Genomic DNA, 23,244 nt, shown 5'->3' with positions numbered 1-23,244 from the left:
CAGGAGACAGCGGTGCTCCCCTTTTAGTGGGGAGACACAAACATACCAGAAAGGTCTGTTAATGAGGGTAATAGGATACTATTGAGATGCAAGTGGACAGAGAAGGGGAGACCCAAGAAGTATCTGCTTTTAGGGGCAAGAGGGAGTGCTGCTCTCCCTGGATCTAATGTATTTTCTCCCAGGCCTAAAAAAGTCACAACTGACTTTTTAGCTGTTCTGTCCTCATCTCTTTCTAAACATCCCATGAAGCATCCCAAATTGACTCAATGTAAGCCTTAAGGAGGATTGGGAGGTTTAGAGTCCAGAGGGAGAATGAACATTCAGCTGCTTCTCTGGGGTTATGAAAATAAGTTTGATGAGGAGGCTGGGGAGGGGCCACCGTTCAGCTAAAAATAGCAGCAGCAGCAGCAGCAGCAGCAGCTAAGGGAGCAGCCAGAGGTCAGAAGCTGGGGCAGCCCCAGGCACACATTCTTAGCAGAGAACTTGGAGCTTGGCTAAGCTATTCCCTGCTCCTTGGGATGGGGAGGTGGACACTGCTTAATCCCAGCATCTCATTCACGCTTTTAGGCTTGCATGTCACGTTGTCTCCTCTTCCTTCCCTCTCCTCCCCATTTCTTCTCTTCCTCCTCCTGTTTTCCTCACACACTGGCCCCCTACCTGTCATCTCCACCTTCAGCCGCGCAATAGCAACCATTTACTAGACTTTTTACAAACCAGTCACTTTGTACTAAGTATTCTCGGTCTTCTGTCCTCTGGAAGTCTGTAATCTGAGATAGCAACCTGGACCCATGGACTGCCAAAAAAAGAACAATCGAAGAACAACCATTAAATAAACACAATATAGATGAGTTAATCTGTTCCTGTCCTGTGTGAGAGTTGAGTCCAGTGGTGTTTGTAGGACCTTCTGTATGTGTATTAGAGAAAGCCCAGGAGTTTCCTGCTTGACAAAGGTGAGAGTGAGCTAAGTTAGGTCTTTCCTAGAATTGTGCTGCCGGGGAGAAACAAGCCCTCTTCCCTCTGGCAAGAGGATGGAAGAGGGATGCTTTCTGGTTGGAGTTTAGAGCTGGATTTTGGGAGAAAATACACACTGGAGGGGTCTGAGGAGACAGGAGTTAAGACCTTCTCCACATGTGCTGCAGACTCATTCTCATCCATTGATTAACTGATAGATCAATGGATTGATCTATTGATCCTGTCATTAATCTACTTAACAAAAATTTAAGAAACGCCTGCTAAATACCAGTGTGGATGGGAGGATATTCCAGATCAGTGGCTTTTCATCCTAGTACATATTGGAATTACCTGTGGAACCTGAAAAATACAGATGCTTGGGTTTTACCCCAGAAAAATTACATTAAGAAATATCTAGGTCTAGGAGCCAGGGTAAAAAACCACTGGTCTAAATGACCCCCAAAGTGTCTTTATAACACTAGCACTCATTGCCCCTTTTTGGTTTTGGCTGCTTTGGCCTTCTGAATGATGTGACTAAAGATGTGGCTTGAGGTCACTGAGATAGAGCCAACACTCTGTGGCCAGTTTACATAAGTATTTTTTGAGCAGCTATTTTGGGCTCAGAATTAGAGAGACACAGAGGCGAGGATAACAGTATCCTCTGAAGTACCTTAATATATGCACTCCATTGCCTCGAATGTTTATCTGGTGAGCCAGAGCCAGCTCTTCTGATGAATGGGATTTTCTGTGATTTGTCCTGTCTTCTTCCTCACTGTAAGAGAAACAGGGACTATAGCTGGTGCATTTCAGTAAAGTGGAGATGAGGTAGGCAGTGACAAAGACACAGAAATAGATGGAAAGCAGGCAAATAGGGGAGGGATGCTAATGGGACAGAATGAGTTCACCAGGCAGGTTTTTCACAAGTGTACTATCAAGTTGTCTAAACTGTGAAAAGGTAAAAGTCAATATGCCTGTTTAATATTTGGATTGTCTCAGTAAGGTTTTGAGCCCCTATGAGGGAACTAGCCTATGCTGGATATAATGGACATGACCCTAAGAATATGCCGTCTAGCTGGGGAATTAAGATTAATATAAAGAAATAGAGATTTTAAGTGCTCAGTTGTGTTTTATGACTGTAAGGTTATTAGGAGCTTGGGGAACAGAGAGGCACTATCTACAAGTAGGGTCCATGGCACACCTCTGCCAAATGTTTGTTATCAGTAATGAGAAATATGGAAATTAAAAGGAAGGATTTAGAAACTTTTATAGCTATTCACCAGAGCAATTTAATATTGTAATATTATATATAATAGTTTCACTACCCTAAATCTAAAAAAAAAATTTTAATAGACCTCATATTTTGTTTTTAAAATTGCATTTTTCTAGTAATTCATTATTATTGTATTTTACAAAAGTACTGGTCTATAACAGATTGAAATAAAAACCATGAGAAAGAAACCAAACCAAATCCAGGTTTGAGAAGCCCTGGGCTGGAGTAGCTGGAAATCCGAGATGTCATGGAATGCTAGAGAGGTACCAGCAGGTGGGAGAAGGGCAGATGTTCTATCTGATGTATGAGTAAAAGTGTGTCATGAAAACCTTGGTCTTACTCATGGAGGCTCTAAGACCATGAATATTTATTGAGTTTTGGGTAGATGCTGAAGCTTTATTCATGATTTTTATATGACCGTTCTGAATTTTTCATTGATTCCTCTTACATCCCTATGTGATAAAAATGCTAGTCACCATCTCTTTTTTTGTGGAGGCCCGAAGAGGACAAATAATGCCTAAGTTACCACAGCTGGTGAGTGGCGGGCCTGCATTTTAAAGCCAGATGTGTTAGATAGACTCTGGAGCCTGATGGTTCACAACCCCCCACACCCACCCCAGTCGTCTCTCTAGGTAACAAGAAGCGTGGGCCGCAGACTGTCCATCCAGACATTCCAGAATAAGAGTGGGGAGAAAGTCCTTCAGATTCAGATCAGAGTGCTCAGGGATGTCTTTCCAGAAACGTGGCCTACCTTTTAGGGAGGGGGAGGGTGTGGACCTTTGTATGGCAATGCTGCTCTCTCTTTTCCTGTGTACTCATTTCCAGAGGTATTTCAGTAGATGGACTGGACTCATCCTGGTCCAGGCCTTTTATTAGTTCTGCGCTATCCTGTCAGTATCTTTTGCTACCAGCATCTCATCCATCTATTTCTTTTTAAACTTTTGAAATAATATGAAGTTGCAAAGAAACATACAGGGAGGCCTCGTGTACCCTTCACCCAGCATGCCCCACTGTCAACATTTTGTACAGCTCTAGTACAACATCAAAACCAGGAAAGCAACATAGGTATAATCCACAGACTCACCTACTTTTTTTTTCTACTAATTTTTTTAAAGACTTTATTTTTTTTAAAGAGCAGTTTTAGGTTCGCAGAAAATTGAGAGGAAGGTACAGAGATTTCCCATCCTGCACAGCCTCCCCCATTGTCAGCATTCCCTACCAGAGTGGTACATGTGTGACAATTGATGAACCTACATTGACATAGCATAATCACCCAACGTCCGAGGTTTACACTTTATGGGTTTTGACAAAATATGATAGTATATATTCACCATTGTAATATCATATATAATAGTTTCACTGCCCTAAAAATCCTCAGTTCTCCGTCTATTTATCCCTCCCTCCCTGCTAGCTCTGGGCAACCACTGGTCTTTTTACTGCTCATAGTTTTGCTTTTTCCAGAATGTCATGTAGTTGGAGTTACATAGTATGTAGCCTTGTGAGATTGGCTTCTTTCACTTAGTAATATGTGTTTAAGTTTTCTCCATGTCTTTTTATGGCTTAGTAGCTCATTTCTTTTTAGCACTGAGTGATATTTCATTTTAGATGTACCACAGTTTATCCATTCATCTACTGAAAGATATCTTGGTCTCTTTCAAGTTTTGGCAATTATGAATAAAGTTACTATAAACATCCATGTGAGGGTTTTTTTTGTGGACATAAGTTTTCAACTACTTTGGGTAAAAACCAAGAAGCACAATGTACCCATCCATTTTTAGTTCCATATTCTGGGTACCATGCTTTAAGAGAAGCATCGACAAGCCATAGTAAATGCAGAGAAGGGAGAGGATGGGTGGTCTGGAAGCCAGGTCTTATCCAGACTGTTCTAAGGGACTAGGGTGAGTTTCTTGTGTATAAAGTCATGCGTTATTCAGCACTCTTGTCTTAGCATGTAAAGCAGTGCTTCGTCGACCCTCAACAAATTTTTTTTTTTTTTTTTGAATCAAATGTTTGATTCAGAACAGCAAACACATGTATAAGCACACTGACTTCCTTCCATCTTCTGGGCCACCAGTGTGGAGGAAGGTCGAGATTTATCTATGCCCCTCATTGCTCTTGAGGGCAGAGCTAGGATTAGTGAATGGGGGAAAGACATATGGAGAAACATTTAGCTGGACTAGTGGAAGAACTTGACAGAGAATGGGCACAATGCAGCAGTTGGCTCTCTTATACTGGAAGTATTTGATTTAGTCAGTAGCAGACCATCAGGGATGCGGTGGGAACGATTCATGTATTTTATTGCTATTGGGCCAAATGGCTTTGTTGGAAGTCTTTCCAGTTTCTTGTTTCCGAGATTCTAAGAACATGCAGACAGATATAAGACAGTTCGGTAGAGGGTGTTCATGGAGTTTGAGATGACAGCAAAACGTTTTCATGGAAGAACATCTGTAGATTTTATGAAGATTGTATTTGCTTTTTAAAAGGAAAAGTCATAGGCAGCCAGATATAAAACCTTTATCTTAGCTTCTTTGTGTAACCTGTAGAATTTGCCCAGGGCAGCATCTGGAGTTAACCTGGTCATCAAATGCTCATCTTTTCTTTTTGGCAGCATTTGGCAACAGCAGTCCTAGAGAAAATTGTGGGAGCTAGAGTCTGACTACAGCTGACATGGTTTTGTCATGTTAATCACTTATTAAAATTAAGGAGAAGATTATTGCAATTCCTATTCCAGGAAATGAAGCAGGCACTGAGTTAATCAGATAACTTCCAGGTTGAAAAAAAATAAGTCGAGTTTTTTAAATTAGGCCATCTGAGAAGATTGTTGTATATTCATATATGATTATTCTGTGAGGTATGAATTTAAATAATTTTTGTTTTTGTTTCATTCTAGTTGCTAAAGGAGACACAAACTGTTCATGTTATATGTTTTAAAAACTCACAAAAAGAAAACTTATTATTTTTTTGAGGTAAGGAGTAGGGAAAGGAACTAACATTTATTGCCTACTATATATATGCTGAGAACTTTACATATATTAATTCATTAATTTTCACAATGATTCTGATGGGTAGGTGGGAGCTAGAGTCTATCTAGCTTGCCCACTGCCCAATGTTTGATAATCCTAGTCTAATTTTTTCAAGTAGGTGTTATCATTGTGATTTTATGGCCAAGGAAACTGAAGCTCAGAGCAGATAAATAACTTGTTTTGGGACACACACAGTGAAAATTAGAGTTTGGATTAAAAAAAAGGTCTGTTGGACTCCAAAGCCAGTGCTCTTAATGCTGTTTACTACTGATGATATGCCATCTCCAGCAGACTCCAAACCTACTGTATTCAGTAGATTTCAGAACTAGATCTTATTTTCAAACCCACAGGTATCATTTCTCTGTCTGCAGAAAAGCCTGCCCAGACAGCATGTTTTCACCATTGTGGTTGACCTTCTCGTAGTAGTCAAACTGAGCCATTTTGACCACTGCTACACTCAACAGTCAGTTGCCTCCAGTCCTGGCTCCTACTCATCCTCCAGGATGAATGATCCTAAAAGTGTGAATACTATCCTTGGGCTGGGGTATAGTTTCTAGCTTGCCCACTGCTAATTTTTTAAAGTCTGAGATTGCGTTCTCATTCTTGTAAGTAGGCTTGGAGAGAAGCCAGGAGACTTCATGGTACAGGAGACAGAACACTGTACCTGAATGTGCTTTGTTCTTGCTATGTGACTTACCAGTCCTGTGGCTTTAAGGAATCCCTTAGTGGGCTGAACCTCAGTTCTTTCACCAGCTAAAAGGGAATAGTAATAAACTCCTTTATTTTCTTTTTAGGGTGAGCATGAGACTCAGATGATATTAATATCTAGGAAACTTTGTAAACCATAGGCATTGTACAAATGTAAGTCTGTTGAATGAAAGAGAATGATCGTATCCCCTGGAAAAGCTTTCCTCTGGAAGGGCCAGAAGCCAGTGCATACATCAGGGTAGGAAAACATGAGCTCCTTCTGCCCAGCCAGGCTGTTTCACTAGAGCAGGTTTGGTCTCTGTGGCCCCCTCTTTTTCCTGAATAGCATGGCTGTATTTCTTGGCTTGGATTGTTGAGATAATTGCTCCCAATCTTCCCTTTCCAATGTGCGGGAGGCTGTTAGACCTGAACAATAGCCACTGGCTAAAAGCCTTTCCAGAGATTCTGATTGGGTAGACCATGTTCTGCTCAATACAATTTGCTTGCTGGTTAAATAAATATTAGGGTTGTTAATCTTCATTAGAGAGTGTTAGCCAAGAATAATTGCATTTTTTAAAAAACCCATATATTAACATGGGAAAGAAAATAAAAGTAAAACCAAGCAATATTTAACAATTTGGATGTCCTGAAAGCTTCCAATGAAGCCTAAAAAGCCTCTAATATGTGTTTGTTCAATAAATAAGACTGTGGCTTCTGATTCCTTTTGAAAGTGGAGCATATATCTTAAAAAAGCAAGCTTTCTAATCTGAACAATTAGAAGCTGTGAATTTTTGCTGTCATTTAACAGGTTTTGATTTGCAAGACAGTTTTTATGGATTTTTTTTTCCTCACCTAGACTTTAGGCCTTAAATTTATTTTGTGTTTATATTTTCTTATAAGTAAACTTTTTACTGAAGTCTCACATACATACAGAAAATACACAAATTCTAAGTGTACAGCTCAATGAATTTTTACCCAGTGAACCAGCGTACAGATCAAGAAACAGACATTACCAGCACCCAGACCACTTGTCCCTGTGCCCTCTCCCATTAACTAGTCTCTCCTCTCAAGGCAATCTTTAGGGTGACTTCCAGCATCATGAAATTAGTTTGCCTATTTCGAAATTTTATATAAATGGAATCTTAAAGTACATACTATTTTGTATCTGTCGTCTTGTTCAACATTATATGTAATTGATTAATCCGTGCTGGGTTAGTGATTGTCACTTTCATTGTTATGTAATATGCTATTGTATATACGGTTGACCTTTGAATACTTAGAGGGTGCCAACCTTCCCTGCAGTTGAAAATCCACATGTAACTTTTGACTCTGTCAAAACTTATCTACAAATAGCCCACTGGTGACCAATAACATAAAAAGTCGATTAACATATTTTGTATATTATATACATTATATACTGTATTTTTACAATAAAGTAAGATAGAGAATAGAAAATGTTATTAAGAAAATCATGTATATGTATTTACTGAAAAAAAATCCATATGTAAGTGGACTTGCGCAGTTCAAACCTATGTTTGAACAATTTATCTATTTTACTGTATAAGGAGTATGAGTTGTTTCCAGTTTGGGACTACTATGAATAAAGCTTTGAACAATTTTGTATAGGTCTATTGATGAATATGTGTATCCAGTTTTGTGGAGTATATAACTAAGAGTGTAATTACTAAGCTATAGAATATGAGTATGTTTAGCTTTAGTAAATACTGCCAAATAGTTTTCCTAAATTGCTGTAACGATTTACATCTCCACCAGCATGTAGGAGACTTCTAGTTGCTTTACACCTTTGTCAATACTTAGTATTATTTGTCTTTTCCATTTTAGCTTCTGTGGTAAGTATGTGGTAGTGCCACATTTTGAGTTTTCTTTGTTTTTTGTTTTTGTAGTTTCCTAATGATGAATAAAGTCGAGAACATTTTCATATGTTTATTGGGCATTTGGATACCCTCTTTTAAAGTGGATCTTCAGTCCTTTGCCCAGTCTTTGCTATTGAATTATCTGGAGTTCTTATTGAATTGCAAGAGTTCTTTATATATTCTGATGAGTCTTTTGTTGAATATGTGCATTGCAAATATCTTCCTCCAGTCTGTGGCTCAGCGCTTCATGCTCTTTTCAATGTATTTTGATATTATTAATTTTAATGTAGTCCAGTCTATCAAGTTTTTTCTTTTCCATTTAGTGCTTTTTGTGTGCAATAGAAATCTTTGTCAACCATAAACCTTTTTACTGAAAGTTTTCCTGTTTTACTTTTCACATTTAGATTGGTGTTCTATTTAGAAATGCTTCTTGTGTGGGGTGAGGGAAAGAGTCTTTTTTTTTCTTTCCTGTTTTGCCATCCATTTGACTTAGAATCATCTGTCGAAAAGACCATTCTTTCCCCACAGCACTATAGTGTCGCCTTTGTCATAAATCAAGTGACCATATGCGTGTGGGTCTGTTTTCAAGTATTCGGAGGTATTCACCAAGTAATTGGTACTACCTTGAGTTCAGTTGTATTGAATAAGTGCCCACCTTGACACTTGGCATGAATGATTAAGAGAAGCCAGGGAAAGGTCAGAGGTCCAGCAAAGTTTCCAGGTGTAAAACCCTTTGACTCACAGACTGTATTTAGATATGCTTCTGTAAATAAAATAACTTTAATACAATCATGAATTGGTTAACTGTCCTCTCTATTGGAAGATAGCCATATTATAAGAAATGGAATTTAAAGGAATGCAATACCTAGTTTCAAATACAATTTCTCACAAGATTCAACTGAAAATGATTGTTGCTTTATCTGATGCCAGTTCTCCTCACAAGAAGGGAATACTTTCTCTGAAAACAAGCTCAGCAGGTGCCTATCTTTGGGTTCATTATATCTGCCTGATCTGTGTGCTCAGGAATTAGACACTCAGAGCTTTTAATTGCTTGCTTATTTTAATTACTGTGTGGAGGTCCTTTTGTTTGTGTCCATCTACTTCCAGCAACCTGAAATCTTTCATATTTCCTAAGGCAGATGGGTCTGGAGTGCTGCTAATGGATGCTTCCTCAGGTGGATGAGCACCTTCTTTCCTAGGGCCCCACCCGATTTAAATTATAGAGATAGATCCCCATCCGTCCAGGTAATAAAGTTCCTTTCCATCAGTAGTGCCTAGGCTGGTCAGTAAAGAGGAGTCCTACCTTCTAGGGAACGTGGTTCTGGCCCAAGCACCTTTAAGCTTGGAGAGTTACTTCTCATCTCAGATCCCTTCTTCTGGGGCTACTCTAGAAGTTCGTGCTGCCATGAATGGGAGACGTTATTCAGCAAACAATGAAGCGATAGCTTTTTATGTTTCCATTTGGTCAGCAAATATAGTTGAGTACCTGCTATATACCAGTGCTCAAAATCTATTCCTAGCCCTTTAGGGGCATAGTTTGCTTTTGACTGTGTAAAAGGACTGTTTCTACTTAAGCTCAGGGTCTGACAAAAACCCTGCTGATGTTAAATCACTGGATCTCAACTCTTGCCTGTCCGTTTGCTGCCACGGCTAGACCTGGCTGAGTGTTGGATGATAAATCTCACCTGCCTGTCCGTATATTGTACATCCTTTTGTACCTCCATTGTAACTTGAGCTAATCTGTGATCTGTTAACCAGGTGACTCCAAATTGGATGGCAGGTTTTGCATAGTATCATCCAAACTTGGTACCTACTGTAGCAGTGGTTGTCCTAGTCATGATCTTAAGTGTCTTAAGATGCTGCTCTGTTACCCCAGGTCTGCCATTGAGCTGGAGACAGAGTGGTGCCCTTTTCAAGAGAGAATTAATCTTTTTTGCATAGTGCTATCTGCATGTTGGGATCTTGTGTTACCCCAGTGCTTAATGGCAAAAGGTATATAACAGTGATATAGGGTTCTGACAGTGGTGTAATGTCCCCCACATTGTCATGTCTTATTTCAATCAGTGAAGAATCTTAGTTGCAAGTCTTCGCTGCCCCAGATGTTGTATAACTTTGATCTCATCCACCCATTTTCTCTATGTGTGCATAGAATGGCTAGAGATTTTATTTTAGGCTTTTAAAATTATGTTCTTTTAAAATGGGAATTTAAAAAACACTCTTCTGTTTTGTTTATTTGAAATTTTTAAATTAGTCTTTGCAAGTTTCAAAACCATTGTATGTAATAGAATAACAGACTTTCAGAACCCAGAGATATTAGATATCATTAGTCCAATCTTCTCATGACTGAATAGTATGGTGAGGTTTCTCTCCCTGGAGATATTTTTAAATGTCTTTTACAATCACAGGAAGTCAGAGCTGGAAGAGAACTGAGAATTGTGTGAGGCCTGCAGTCTCATTCTGCAGATGAGGAACCGTGAGCCCTGAGGAGGCAAGCGACTGGGTCATACAGATAGCGGTTTGATAAGATCCTGGGTGCCCAGGTCATCCAATCTGGGAGTCTCTTCTTGGGTAGACAAGTCTGCTTCTCACTTCCAATTTTGCTTTATAATTATTACCCAAAGACAGCCTGGAATTTCTTAGTATCCGTGAATGTGCTTGTCATACAACATTAATCCATGCCAGGATTTAAGGTAACAAAGAAATAGTCGAAATGTCCCTTGGGCAAGCACCATAAATCCAGTGGGAGGGGGCTGGGATAAGTAGTTATGTTAATAAAACCTTTCCACATCAAAAGTGTGAGTCAGATTCAATATATGAACACCACCAAGAAGTTACACACCGGAAGAGTTTAATCGTAGTTCAGACAGATCCTCAGTCTCATCTCTCTTTAGAAACAAAGGGAATACAATTGTTATGTATTTCAGCTTAGATCGATTGTTAAAAATGGGGAAACAAACTGGAGGAGGGTAATTTTCCTTGTGGACCGCTCTGTTGGGCACCATCTATTTCTAGGAAAGCTTGGACTTCTAGTCCAATAAAGGTAGAAGTGGAAGAGTGTGCTTTCTCTCCCCTCTGCCTCAGCTGCAGTCAGGAAATTCCACACCAGCCCCTTTTCCCTGTGGGCGCCCCTGCCGCAGGCTTTTTCCTGAGGCCTGTTGCTCCAGGCTCATCTACAGCCAGGCAAGGGTGGCTGTGGATATGGGGCTAGCAGGAGCTTCCTGTGATAGTGTAAAAAGCTTTACTTAAGGAGAAGGAAAACCAGAGGCATCAGCTGTCCTCCTGCTTCTTGGAGCCCCGTTTCTTCTCATATTTCTCCATGAAGGTCTAAGCCAAGAAAAGAGGCTCAAAGATGTGCCTTGTGGACCTCAGAAATGATTCTTTCCACCACACTCTAGGCTTGCTACTGCCTCCTCCATGTCATCTCCACCCTCCCTCTGCTCCTTAAGGTCCCAGCAGGGGAGTTTGTGGGTGTTTGAGGATAGAGATGATGCTGTGTTTCACCCCTGGACTTTGTGTCTGGTGACGTGAGGGACCCTGATGGAGCCTTATGGGAGAGACAGCCTACTCTTCTTGAGAAGCTCCCAGTCTAATGGGGAGATCAGAATCACCTGCCTGATGGCCTCCAGTGCAAAGCAGTGCCTGAGCTGGGGGTCACTGTGTTACCTCCTGGATGCCAGTGCCACTCCTAGGGAAGTACAATAATGGGAAGAAGAGGATCTGAACTATGATGGTGATTCTGTCCTCTCTGGACAGGCTGTTGTCCATAAGAGCCATTCATGTGTTGATTTGCAAAGCACTCTTGAGCTCCTCTTCGGGGATTTTTGTCCAAAGGGGATCTCCATTCCTGGAATTCACTGAAAGCTCTCACTGACATGTCCTCTGCAGCTCATCACGTTAATGAGCAGGGAGGGCTGGAGGCCCAGGCCTGTCAGGATGGCTGTATTGATTGCAGTGTCTGGCGGAAGGTTACAGCAATGGATGGGGGATTCACCGATAGTTGAGGAATAAAGTTCTGGCCCTGGAGTCTGTCTTTTTAACTGGGCTCCCGGCCAGTGCTTCCTCGCCAACTCCGTGCTCACCCCAGTCCATCATGCACACCCAACTAGATCTGGCTTCCCTGAACACCACTTAGTCGAATTTCCCAATTGTTTAGAAACCCTTAATGGGTCCTTTCGGCCTGGATGCAAGGCCTTACAGGATCAGGTTCACATCCACAAACAGTTACCTTTACAACCTGTCACTGATAAGCCTATCCTTTGCAGCAAAGCCTGTTATCTACTCAGATGAAATCTGCTCATAGTCCCCTGAAGATTCTAGGCTTATTTGAACCTCCGTGCCTTTTACCAGGTTGTTCCTGTGTTGTCTTATCCACCACCTGCTCAAATACAGTCCTTCCATCAGTACCTGGCTCTTTCACCTTCTCTGCTCATCTAGCTATGCAATAGCCTGCTTCCCTATCATGTACCAAGTCTCCAGAGGGCAGGAACTCCTATAACCTCCTGTGCAAGGTTGAATGTGATATGATCACACACTGCTTCTTGGGGGAATAGAGAGAGGGATATGTGAAATCATGAACCGTCTCTGGACAACTTCATATTTTTCTTTCTTGACCAGGTGTTCATGCCTCCATTTTAAAGTGAAGTCTAGAGATGTTTAATGAGGTGGGAGGTCTGGAGGCAGATGTGTCAGAAAGGTTTCCCACAAGGCAGTGGTCAAGAGCAGGAATAAAATGGAGCAGGTGCTAGAGGCAAAAATAAAAACAAAGAAAACAAGAAATTGGATATAGTGCACCTTGGAGATGGGAGGTGAGTGTATGGGTTGAATAAGCGTTCTCTGAAAGTTCATATCTACCTGAAACCTCAGAATGTGACTTTGTTTGGAAACGGCGGCTTCATAGATGTGATTAGTTAAGGTAAGATGAGGCCATCCTGGATTAGGATGAGTCCGGAATCCAATGAGAAAAGCAGAGGACACGGAGAAGAAGGCCGTGTGAAGATGGAAGCAGAGATGAGCAATGTAGCTGTAAGTCCAGGAATGCCAAGGACTGCTGGGAGCTAGCTACCTGAAGCTGCACGAGGCAAGGAGGCATTATTCTTTAGAGCTTTTAGGTGATGACACCTTGATTTTGGACTTCTAGCCCGAACTATGAGAGAATACATTTTTATTGTTTTAAGCTGTCCAGTTTGTGGTAATTTGTTGTGGCAGCTTAGGAAGTGACTACAGTGTGGTTCAGTGTGTATTTAGGGCCCGTGTGTGTGTGTGTGTGTGTGTGTGTATAATATATATCTGATATATATATTTCTGATCTATCTATACGTATAGATAGATCAGAAATTCAGAGAATCTAATGCTTAGATGACAGTATGTCCCTGTGTTTTCAGTACTGCGAAGAACAGTACTGAAAATAATTAGAACACAATTAGAACCACAGTTAGCTGGTTCTAATTGTAGTACGAAGTCTGCACTTGTCATTCATGATGCAGTTTTGCCAAGAACTACCTAGGGGCAAACTGACTCTTGGAAGCTCCTAGACATCTGGATGGAAGTGGCTGGTCCAAGAATCACATGGGACATTTTGAGCATGATGGGAAGTCATGGGTAGAACCATAATACATGGTGCAGGAAGGAGAAATCACACGAGGCAGGATCTTTTGGTTGCTCCCATTTTTATGCAGAGGAAATCTTGTTAAAGTGATCAGAAATAGAGGAGGCGTGTGCTTGGGAAGAGGGCAGAGAGAAGGGTGGTAAGGTGTGTGTTATGGCGATCTCGTGACAAAGTGGGTGGGGCATGGGTTTGCTTTGATACAAGTGAAAAAGGAAAGAAGAGACAGTGCTGAACTACCCGAGGTGGTTTCTGCTGTGAGTGCTGTGGAAGAGAACGGCCTTCTTTTTCTCGGCCACCAGCAGCTCTGGCCAATTGTCCTCAAAACAGTGAGAATCTCACAAAGCAAAGGGTGGGACAAGAGACAGCTCTGCCCTTGGAGGAAGTTCTTCTTCCTCCTCAGGGTTAGAAGCGGTGAGGTACAAAGGGTCGCACACCGGAAGCCTCACGCAGTTGCACCTATCTGTTCTATTTGAGCAAGTCTGTCCCTCTCTCTGAGCCTTGGTTTTTTTCCCTTTTACAGGAGGCATCTGAGGTTGATGTGAGCATTGATGAACACTTTGTGAACCTTAAAATGCTATATACTATTGTATTTTAGAGTCCTCCCCAGGACTGAGCAGGAAGATAGGTGTAGTTCTCGTCCTTTGGGGCTCTGAGGTGGCTTGTAGACTGTGTGAAAAGTGATGCAAGTCTCAGCTTGGGATGATGAAAAAGTTCCGGAGATGGATGGTTGTGATGGCTGCACAACCATGTGAATACACTAATGCAGAAGTGCACACTTAAAGATGGTTAAAATGCTAGATGTTATGTTGTATGTATTTTACCATGATAAAAAAAAAATCACAAGCACTTCCCTTCAACAAAGTAATGTAAGTGCTGGACAAAGCTGATATTCAAGTAAATTTGACACTGAGTTTTACGGAGTGCTTATTGCACTTTTTTTTTGACGAATGCTCATATTTGCGATCTTTGTGAGGAATTACCTTTGTTTACTAGGACTCAATTAACACAATATATTATTGTTATTACTTTTGGATGGCTGTAGAAATTCATTTGGGAGGGAGTAAATTAGATTATAATAATTGGAGTCGAAATTAACTGTAAACTGTACTTAATTAACATATAATCTGAGATCACCCTGCAAGCTCTATCTCTGCCCCAAGGTTATGTTCTCTCCTCAACACTACTCTTTCTTCTTTTTTCTGCTGCTTTGGTTCCTAACTTACTTTTTATCCCAGGAGGTCAGGATAGAAACAGATTTGCATCTGTAACACAGACACACGTGAGTCTCATGTGGCCTCATGCAGTTCACGAAAAATATCCCGTGTGATCATGGACCCTGGTGCTCTGGCCCAGACTTTGCTTCTGAAAGAGAACTGCTTGCACACCTCCTAGAGCATTTCATTCTCCAGGCCTGTGGGCATCTACACCAAAGCTGTACAGAGTCACCTCCCAATTTTCTCTTCTCTCTAGCTCCAAACCGCTTCTGAAGATCATCATCATAAGCATAAATACTGTCTGCCAGCCTCGCCGTTTCTGAGGAGTCCCCACAGGCTGAAGGCTCAGAAAATAACTCCAAAAGGAGCTGGAAGATGGACATCTTCTGGATTGAAAAATTTTTTGATTTTAGCACAAAATAAAATATTTAAGATTTTGTGTTCAAATAGTAGAGCCTGGATTGTGCCTCTTCTAAATCATCGCTGAAAATAATGCAGAATGCCCTTTAATGTAGAACCGGTGTGGTGCCAGGTGACTTTGAGTCATGTACAGAGCCAGGCGTACGTAGCTCTCAGGTGTAATGGCTATGTGCGTTCCTGCTTTCAGGGCAGATAGCCAGTTACTAAGAAGTGGGATGCGGGTAGGAAAAATCAGTGCCTTCCTGTGGGCTTCTTCTTGTTGAATTTTGCTCCACAGGTTGGAGGATAAGTTCCAGTCCTTCTAACTAGGCCTTAAAAGTCTTGGCGGAGTGCACGCTCCCTGGAACCTGTGAACATTGTAAAACAAGGTGCTCACTGCCTTCTGTGGGCAGGAGAGGCAGGAGGAAGAGCCAGTGTGAAGGTGTAGGAGCTGGAAGGAAGTTGGAAACCGGCTCCCTGTGGCCCTTCACTTGAGATTCACAAAGAAAGAAAAGATGTCTCCTTGCTGAAAGGTAAGAGCGTAAATTTATCTAAACTCTGAATATTATACTCTATTTTAGCATCAGTGGGATAGTTCCATAATATTTGGACATTCTGTTTGAATTATTGTGAAGCCATGCTCTGAGGCAAAGTCAGACACCCAGTCTTACTCCTCAGATGGGGCCATCGGAGCTGGAGTACTGCTTAGTGTCCTCTAAAGGGGGTATTATCAGAGTTATGGATGGTGGAAAAGAATCTTTAGAAACTAGACAGGAACTAACTACACTCTTGTCCTTTTTCTCTTTAGCAAAATGGAATCTCCTTTCTGCCCATGAAGCCCTTCCTCACTGAAGGTTATTTCAAAGGAGAAGAAGAAGCATGACTTCTAAATACCATCAAAGGAAATAAGCATGTCTAAAGGAGACGAAGACGACTGAGTGGATATTCACATGTGAAACGCATCTGCTATACTAAACAATTCTGCATGAATGAGAAAAGGCGCATGATGGAGATAACACCAGTATCTCCTAGCATTCCACTTCCCAAATTCCTGCTGTAGCTGCGTCAGAAACAGCAGCATCTTCATCAGGACCATGCAGGGAACAAATACAAACTACCCATAGTCCCCTTAGCTGTATTCAAAACACATCATAGAGAAGACGACATTTGAAGATGAGAATGGTAAAAAATAAAAAAAGCACTGTGTTCTCCTGGCATGCTGGTTTGAGTGCCTGAAAATAGATGTTGGCCAGGTTTCGTGTGCACATTATCCACAGTTTCAGAAGACACTCTTGGCAAACCTTTTCAGGGTGAGGATATGATCAGGCAATGGAAGCATCTGTGAAGAGTGAGCATTTCCTTCAGGACTTGCTGATGGGTGGTCGATCACTCACACAGAGGGAAGGAATCATGGACTACGTGAAATTGACACTTGAACCAGCTTTTGTTTCTCTAGGGCATTAAAAATAGAAGGGAACTACCATATATAGAATCCAGGAAATTTTACAGAAAAGAGATGGTAAAGTATTCATTTTGACAAGTTGCTTCGCAAGTGATAATGAAAGTAATTTGGAGAAAAATATCTTTGTCTAATACTGTGTTAGGGTGTGCATCCTATAGTCTAAATCGGTTGATGACATTAAAATATATTTTTTGTTCTTTATAGATGTTTCAAAGTTGGAGGCACTCCAGAAAATAGAGGAGGGAAATAGGTTCTAAAACATATAATGTGTTCTAGAATTAGAGCTCATAATAAGTAAAAAGAAACAATATAAAGGTAGAAGAAATGTATAAATATTACAACGAAGACACTGAATTATTTTATGACCTTTACTCAGGGACTGAAAAAATTGGATACATCTCTAAAAGATACTGAAAGGCAACAGGCAAAAACTAGATAATGAAAGGTAGTGATGTCTTTTTGGGAGTTTAAAACAAAATAAAAATGTTATTCAAGAAAATAATATCTGAGGATCTCAAAGGAGTACAATGTGTAGTTTCACAGTTTGGAAAGATAGCCCAGTTCTGGGAGCCCTTATCTCTATTTCAGACAGTGATAGAGTTCTGGTTCTATTTTGAGAAGATCCCAAGACAATTTCAGCAGGTTATGGCTGTAAAAGCATAGGTGACCCTACAGAAGAGCTTGGTCCCTTTAAAGTCAGAAGTGACCACCCGTCGGCTGAGTGGCCCTTGACCACGGACCTCATATTTTTCACCTTCACGCTTGCTCCGGGCCAACTTCCAAGCTCCATGCTCCGCCACCTGAGCTTCCCTGTACTCAGTCTTGTTCCTGGGCCACCTGACTGATTTTCAATGCCTGGAGATCTGCTTCCATCTCTGCATGACCCAGCCTTGGCCAAGCCACTACTTCTGTTGACTCAGTTGCAACATCTGCCCCTGCTGAGGATGATCATACTTTTCAAAGGTGACACACAGTTCAGTTTGAACTCAGACTCTTCTGTGGTCATTCTGAGCAACAGAAAGCACTGTGATTTAGAATCACTGCAGAACTCACACACTTAAATGTACAGTCAGGTTCTATAGCCATTGCTGTCCAGATTGGGCAGTGACCTTGACTGAGACATCCCCTACCTCTGTTTCAGATAAACTCAGCTGGCATTTAAAATCTCAGTACACTTCCCCTGGCTTGTCCACAGGAAAGTAAAGTGGAACACTTCATCAAGAGATAGAGAAGAAACACATGATTGGCCTTTGCTGCTGTATGAATCATGGCTCTCAAGCTCAAAGGTGGCAGTATAAATGCAGGTGACACTGCTGCTGTATTTGCTGGCACGCCTGTAAAATATGCAGCATATTTTAGCCTTCAGTGTTGGAATTTCCAAATAGAGACTCATGAGATCCTCAGGTGTTTGATTCTAACATAGAGCCAGGGATTCTGTTCTACAAATGTGAACTACAGCATGGAGAAAGGACCCAATCTTCTGTGTCTCTTGCTTCAAACTCTTCCATCTTCTGGAGGCTAGAGAAAGATGTACGTCTACATTTCAAAATATGTGTCTCGAACAAGAATTACTAACCTGTGGAAAACTTGTCTATCTTTGAATTAATTCTCAGTTTACAGAAGTCTACGGAAATATCAAACTAAAGCATCAGAAGAAGCAATAATGTCAGAGGTCATTAACTGAGGAGATAACCTGAAAAATAAAATTCTCTGTGTCAAAAGCGGTCTTTGATTAGTTTGGACTTTTATTTTTCATCCTCTTCCTCTTTTATATTTCTCTTCTAAAATTAAGTGCTCTTTCATGATCTACTTAATACTGTGAAAAATGCCAAGTTCAGAAATTAGGATAACTTTTCTATTTGCGTAATAAACAAGCAGCAGCATGGTGTGGAGGAAAGAGCTTGGGTTTCTGTCTTTGTGGCTAACTTTGGGTAACCTTGGCCTTGTCATGACACTTTATTTTATATGTAAAATAAGAGGAGTTCTCTGGAGCACTCTTCTGGCTCTAAAATCCATTGACTCTGCCCTGCTGATGGTTTCTCCTGTTTGGAAGTTTCTGAATTTCTCATAAACTGTCATAAGAGCCAGAATTTAGGATAAATGCAAACTTATGACTCTATTTGCAACAATGTTCAAAAATTTTTAATGCAAATGTAGGTAATTGTCATCATTGCCTGAATATATTATATTTAAAAAACACTGCATTCTAAAATATAACCTTTAGAAAAACAAATTTGTTATGGAAAATGACAAATTTTCCATAATTGTTACCGCTTATCCCTGACCCTTCAGTGGCCCTCAGTCATCACCTGCAGCGGTGGTTCTCGACCCTGGTTTTGCATTAGCATCCCCTGGAGAGATTTTAAAAACACCATTACCAGCCCTGCCACTTCAGAACTTCTGACGTAATTGGTCTGGCATGGGTCCGGGTACCAGTATTTTTAAGAGTCAAGTTAAGAACCTGTAGTCTGCAAAATAAATTCAATTCCCAAGGCTGGTATATAAGGCCCTCCAAGGGATAGCTTAAACCTACTTATCTTCTGTGCTCATTACCTGTGGTCTCTTCTAATATGCCATCATGTTTCATGTGTGTTGTGTTCACACTTCCAAACCTTTGCATCTACTATTATGGCTGGGAGTGCTATCGCCCCCAAATGCCTAGTCAGTCTTGACCCCCTCCCTGCAATGCAGATTTTTTATTAGCATAGTTCCTATAATACTTTGTAATGGGCTGCTTTGCAGTCGTCTATCTATATTGTAAACATTTCATCCACAATTCATAAACCTGGACCTAGCTCTCTCATGCTTAAACCTTCCTCCACATCCCATGCTTTCTCATTTCTCAGGAATTACGTCCATACCTCTTACATTGACTTACAAGGTCCTGTATAATCTGAACCTGTCTCTTTCTCAGACCTTTTCTCCTACCAATTCCCATTATTCACTTCACTCCAACCGTACCAGCCTTCTGTTTTTAAAACATGTCGGGCTTGTTCTCATCTTAGGGCCTTTGCACACGTGGTTCCTACCACTTGGGACATTGTTTTTCATTTGTCTCTTTCCCAACATTCAGGCCTTAGCTCAAATGTCATTTCTTTAAGGCTGTCTTTCCTGATCAGCCTAGCCAAAGTAGCACATTCCTCACCCCACCCATCATGCTCTATCCTACTGCTTTTACATTTTTAGCACTTACGCTATCTGAAATATTTTTATTCTGTACACATGATTATTGAAAGCCTCCCATTACTGTTATTTAAGTTCTATGACTACATGAACGTTCACTGTCTAGTAAGGGCTCAATAACTATTGAATGGATGAATGTTGTCTTTCCTATAAGATAATGCTATGCCTAGCATAGTGACTGGAAAGGTGTTCAATAAGTGTTTGATGAATGAATGCCTATGTCACAGATATTTATCCTTAACAATATGACCAAAGATCTCTAAATAACACTAATAAGAATTAGACTGATGTATATGTGCATTCTCCTTAACTTCTGGTTTAAAATATATATATATATTTATATATATATTTTATATATATATATATATTTTTTTTCTTTATAAGAAAATCAGATTCCATCTCTCCAGAACTTCAAAATTGTCATTTCTAGGGCCCACACTGTGGGTTCTTCCTCTTTCTGGGGATCCATTCTGCAAATAACAAAAGGAAAGAGGTTCCTCTAGGAATCAGTTTTGCCAAAAGCCCCAAATTTAAACAGACCACTGCTCCGAGGTAACATGAGAGGAGAACAGATGTTTTTTTGAACATTTAAATTTGGAGGCTTTCCAAATGGGTGACCAGACAAGTAAAGATGGAGGGTGGGCAGGGTCAAGAGAGGAGCCCGGGCTCAGGGATCCCTTAGCTCTTTCCCTGCAGTCGACCCCTGCCCTCAGGCCCTTGTGAAATCATGGAGGAGGAAACTCTGGTTGGTGATGGTGATGGTGATAGATAATAATTTCTTCTCCTCAACCTGGCCCTTGCCTTGGTATACCTAGAGGTAGAAAATAATTGGGAAGGTTGTCAGAAACTTTGAGGGCAAGTATGGAACATCACTGGACTCTCTAGAGATCACGGGGTTTGTCAGGTATAATCTGAGGAGAAAGAGATAGCAAGTTAGTTTTCCATGTATAAAATGAAGGGATTGGGTTAGATGGTCTTTAGCAGTTCCTCTGTTTCCAGCTTGCTCAGTCTGTAAGAATTTGTAAGCATTTTGTTATTGAAGTGATCAACATCCAAGCCGTAGGCAAAGATAATGTAGTTAGCCTTTTCATCATGAAAGTCTTTGAACATATGCCAGGTATCCTCTGTGTAAAATTCTGTGACACTCTTTGTTCTATGTGTCACCATCTAGCAAATTGAGATAGTAAATTACCATTAGCAAAGTCTGGTTGGGATGCTGTAGAGGTGTATGACTGGTCTCATATAGTAGCCACCAGCCACTTGTAGCTATTAAAGTTAAAATTACTTACAATTAAAATAATAAATTCAGCTTCTCAGTCACATTAGCTACAAGTGATCAATAGCTATATATGACTAGTTGGAGGCTGTCTCGGACAGAGCAGGTATGTGCATTTCCATCATTACAGAACGTTCTATTGGACAGTGCTGGTTTAGAGGGCATTCCTGCTAAGGATGAGGGGTGTCTAGTTAGAGAGCTGCCAAGGCCCATCTGTCTCTAAGGCTGAGTGATTCTGTGGCTTCGTATTGGGAAGATTGCATTTCTGCTCCTTTGTTCAAAGATTTTGGCTTCTGAAGGTGCTGAGGTTGGTGGAGAGGAACAAAACAACTGCAAGGAGTTTCTATCTTCCTGAGGACATTGTCATTCACCTCAAGAATTACAGCAAGATTAGGAGATGATGAGAGTATACTGGAAAGCCCTTCAAAAAGTTGAGGAGTTAATGAGTATAGGTATAATGATCATGAAGCGAGTGCATTAGACACAAAAGCAACTTGGTTCTGGCTCCTCCTCGACTCTAAGCCAATCAAGGCAAAGTTGGATTTGAAACAGTGGGGTTTGGTTGCCATTGGCAACTGTCTCTACCTGTCTAAGCTCTGAGAACCTGGGTTAGAGAGAATGTGGGAGAGTTCAAGGACGAACATGGAGATCTGGCTTCTGCTAGGGAGAACTGTGTTTGCCTTGGCTTTAAGGGAGCCACTAAAATTGTGGTAAGAGTCATGAGGTTCACTTAGATCAGGGACTCAGCACGGTTTGAAAACTAGGGGGGACTCCCTGGGGAGAGGCTTAGTGGCACAATCTTCTTTTCCAGGTGAAGAATGAGATCATAGAAAAGGCGACTGTCCTCTCCTCATGTCTCCTGGTCTGGCCTTCCTTCTATTTCCCCTCATGTCTTTTCATCATGGTCCTAACTCCTGTTGTGACAACAGGGTCTGTTAACATTGTAGAAAAGGCACTTCTTTTGATGGATGTGGTAACTGCATTCACATATCCACTGGTTTGGGTGAGGTCTCAGTGGGACTCTGTTGGAAGAGAACTCGGAATGATTTGGAAGGCAGCCCTATCTGTCACTGTCATCAGCAGTGCATCCAAACATGACACTGTGCTCGGAGCTGTAGGAAACCAGAGACTAGGGTGCAGACTCTATCCTTGGGTAGAGAAACATCCAAACACAGGCAAGTATATTTAGAGTATATACTAAGAGAGTACAACTCTTAAGTATCGACTCTTGGGTAGTAAGTCATAGACTTTGAGCTACATGGACCTTGATTCAAATTCTGTTTATTGACTATGATCTTTGGGTTTACGTACGTAAAAAGGAAATAATAATGTTTTACAGGGATGTTTCAGGAATGAATGATGGACATGGTTGTAAAGGATCAAGCAGAAGACTTGGCATACTGAGTTAGTTAACAAATTATTTCCATTCCCTTTATGAGGGGTCAATGCTGTGACTTAGATGGAAGCAATGGGGCAACTACGAGGAGTCCATGCTTAGAGATTGGGGACTATTCCAGTTTGTATAGCAGCTGTAGCTTCTCCCCAGCTCTACTTGGACAGGGGTTGATGCTTGCAGACCATTTATTACTACTCATGCAGTAGAATACCAGGGACTAATGAAAGGGCAGTGTGTGTGCTTATATGGGCAGGGGGAGGATCTCTTTGGTTCCTTGGTGCCCCACCTTCAGTGAAATGCTGCTTTAATCAATGGTATTGATTGGTCTCTGATGGAGATTTAATTCTGTTAGTTTGGTTTCCTTTTTTCCTACAGAATATAAGTGCATATGTGTGTGTGTGTGTGTGTGTGTGTGTGAGTGTGTGTGAGAGAGAGAGAGAGAGAGAGAGAGAGAGAGAGAGAGAGAGAGAGAGAGAGAGAAGAGTAGAGTAGAGTTAAGGTTGGCAACGGACTGACTTTCCTGTTAATGGGGAAGCAGTTAGGGGTCTTAGTGGGGCCAATTCTCTCCAGGACTCTCAGTAGACCTGGATGTGGGGGTGATGTCTTGCTGGAGTGGAACTAAGGAAATGAGGACTAGAGAGTTTTTCCCATTGAAGAACTGGAGAAGAAAGTGTGAATAATTCTAATATGAGACTGGTGTTTTGAGAACAAGAGGTGAATACTCATCTATGGATATGAATTGTAAGGCTGAGACAAGGGTTGGCTTGATTAAAACTCAACCAAAAGTGTTTCAGAGTTTCTCTCTCAGAAAACACCTTGGCAAAGCCTTGGTTAGCTGTCATTGCTTTGTAGATATTATTGGGATATGTGGTGGGAAAAAAAATGAACAAATGACACAGAGACT

At 41.1% G+C, this 23,244-nt stretch overlaps 1 protein-coding gene and 1 long non-coding RNA gene across 17 annotated transcripts in view; both read left to right on the top strand.

The window, feature by feature from the left end:
• The window catches only part of KALRN (kalirin RhoGEF kinase), a 592,295-nt gene that overhangs the window by 101,426 nt on the left and 467,625 nt on the right, over positions 1–23,244 (top strand). The gene's annotated exons all lie outside the window — the stretch shown is intronic.
• On the top strand, positions 3,854–18,212 carry LOC107518033. Its single transcript, XR_001598705.2, has 2 exons — positions 3,854–15,556; positions 15,832–18,212. It is a non-coding gene; the product is annotated as an uncharacterized LOC107518033 (long non-coding RNA).

The sequence above is a fragment of the Rousettus aegyptiacus genome, unplaced genomic scaffold, assembly GCF_014176215.1.
Source record: "Rousettus aegyptiacus isolate mRouAeg1 unplaced genomic scaffold, mRouAeg1.p scaffold_m13_p_4, whole genome shotgun sequence".
Taxonomy (NCBI): Eukaryota; Metazoa; Chordata; class Mammalia; order Chiroptera; family Pteropodidae; genus Rousettus; species Rousettus aegyptiacus.
This window is presented reverse-complemented; position numbering and strand designations above follow the sequence as displayed.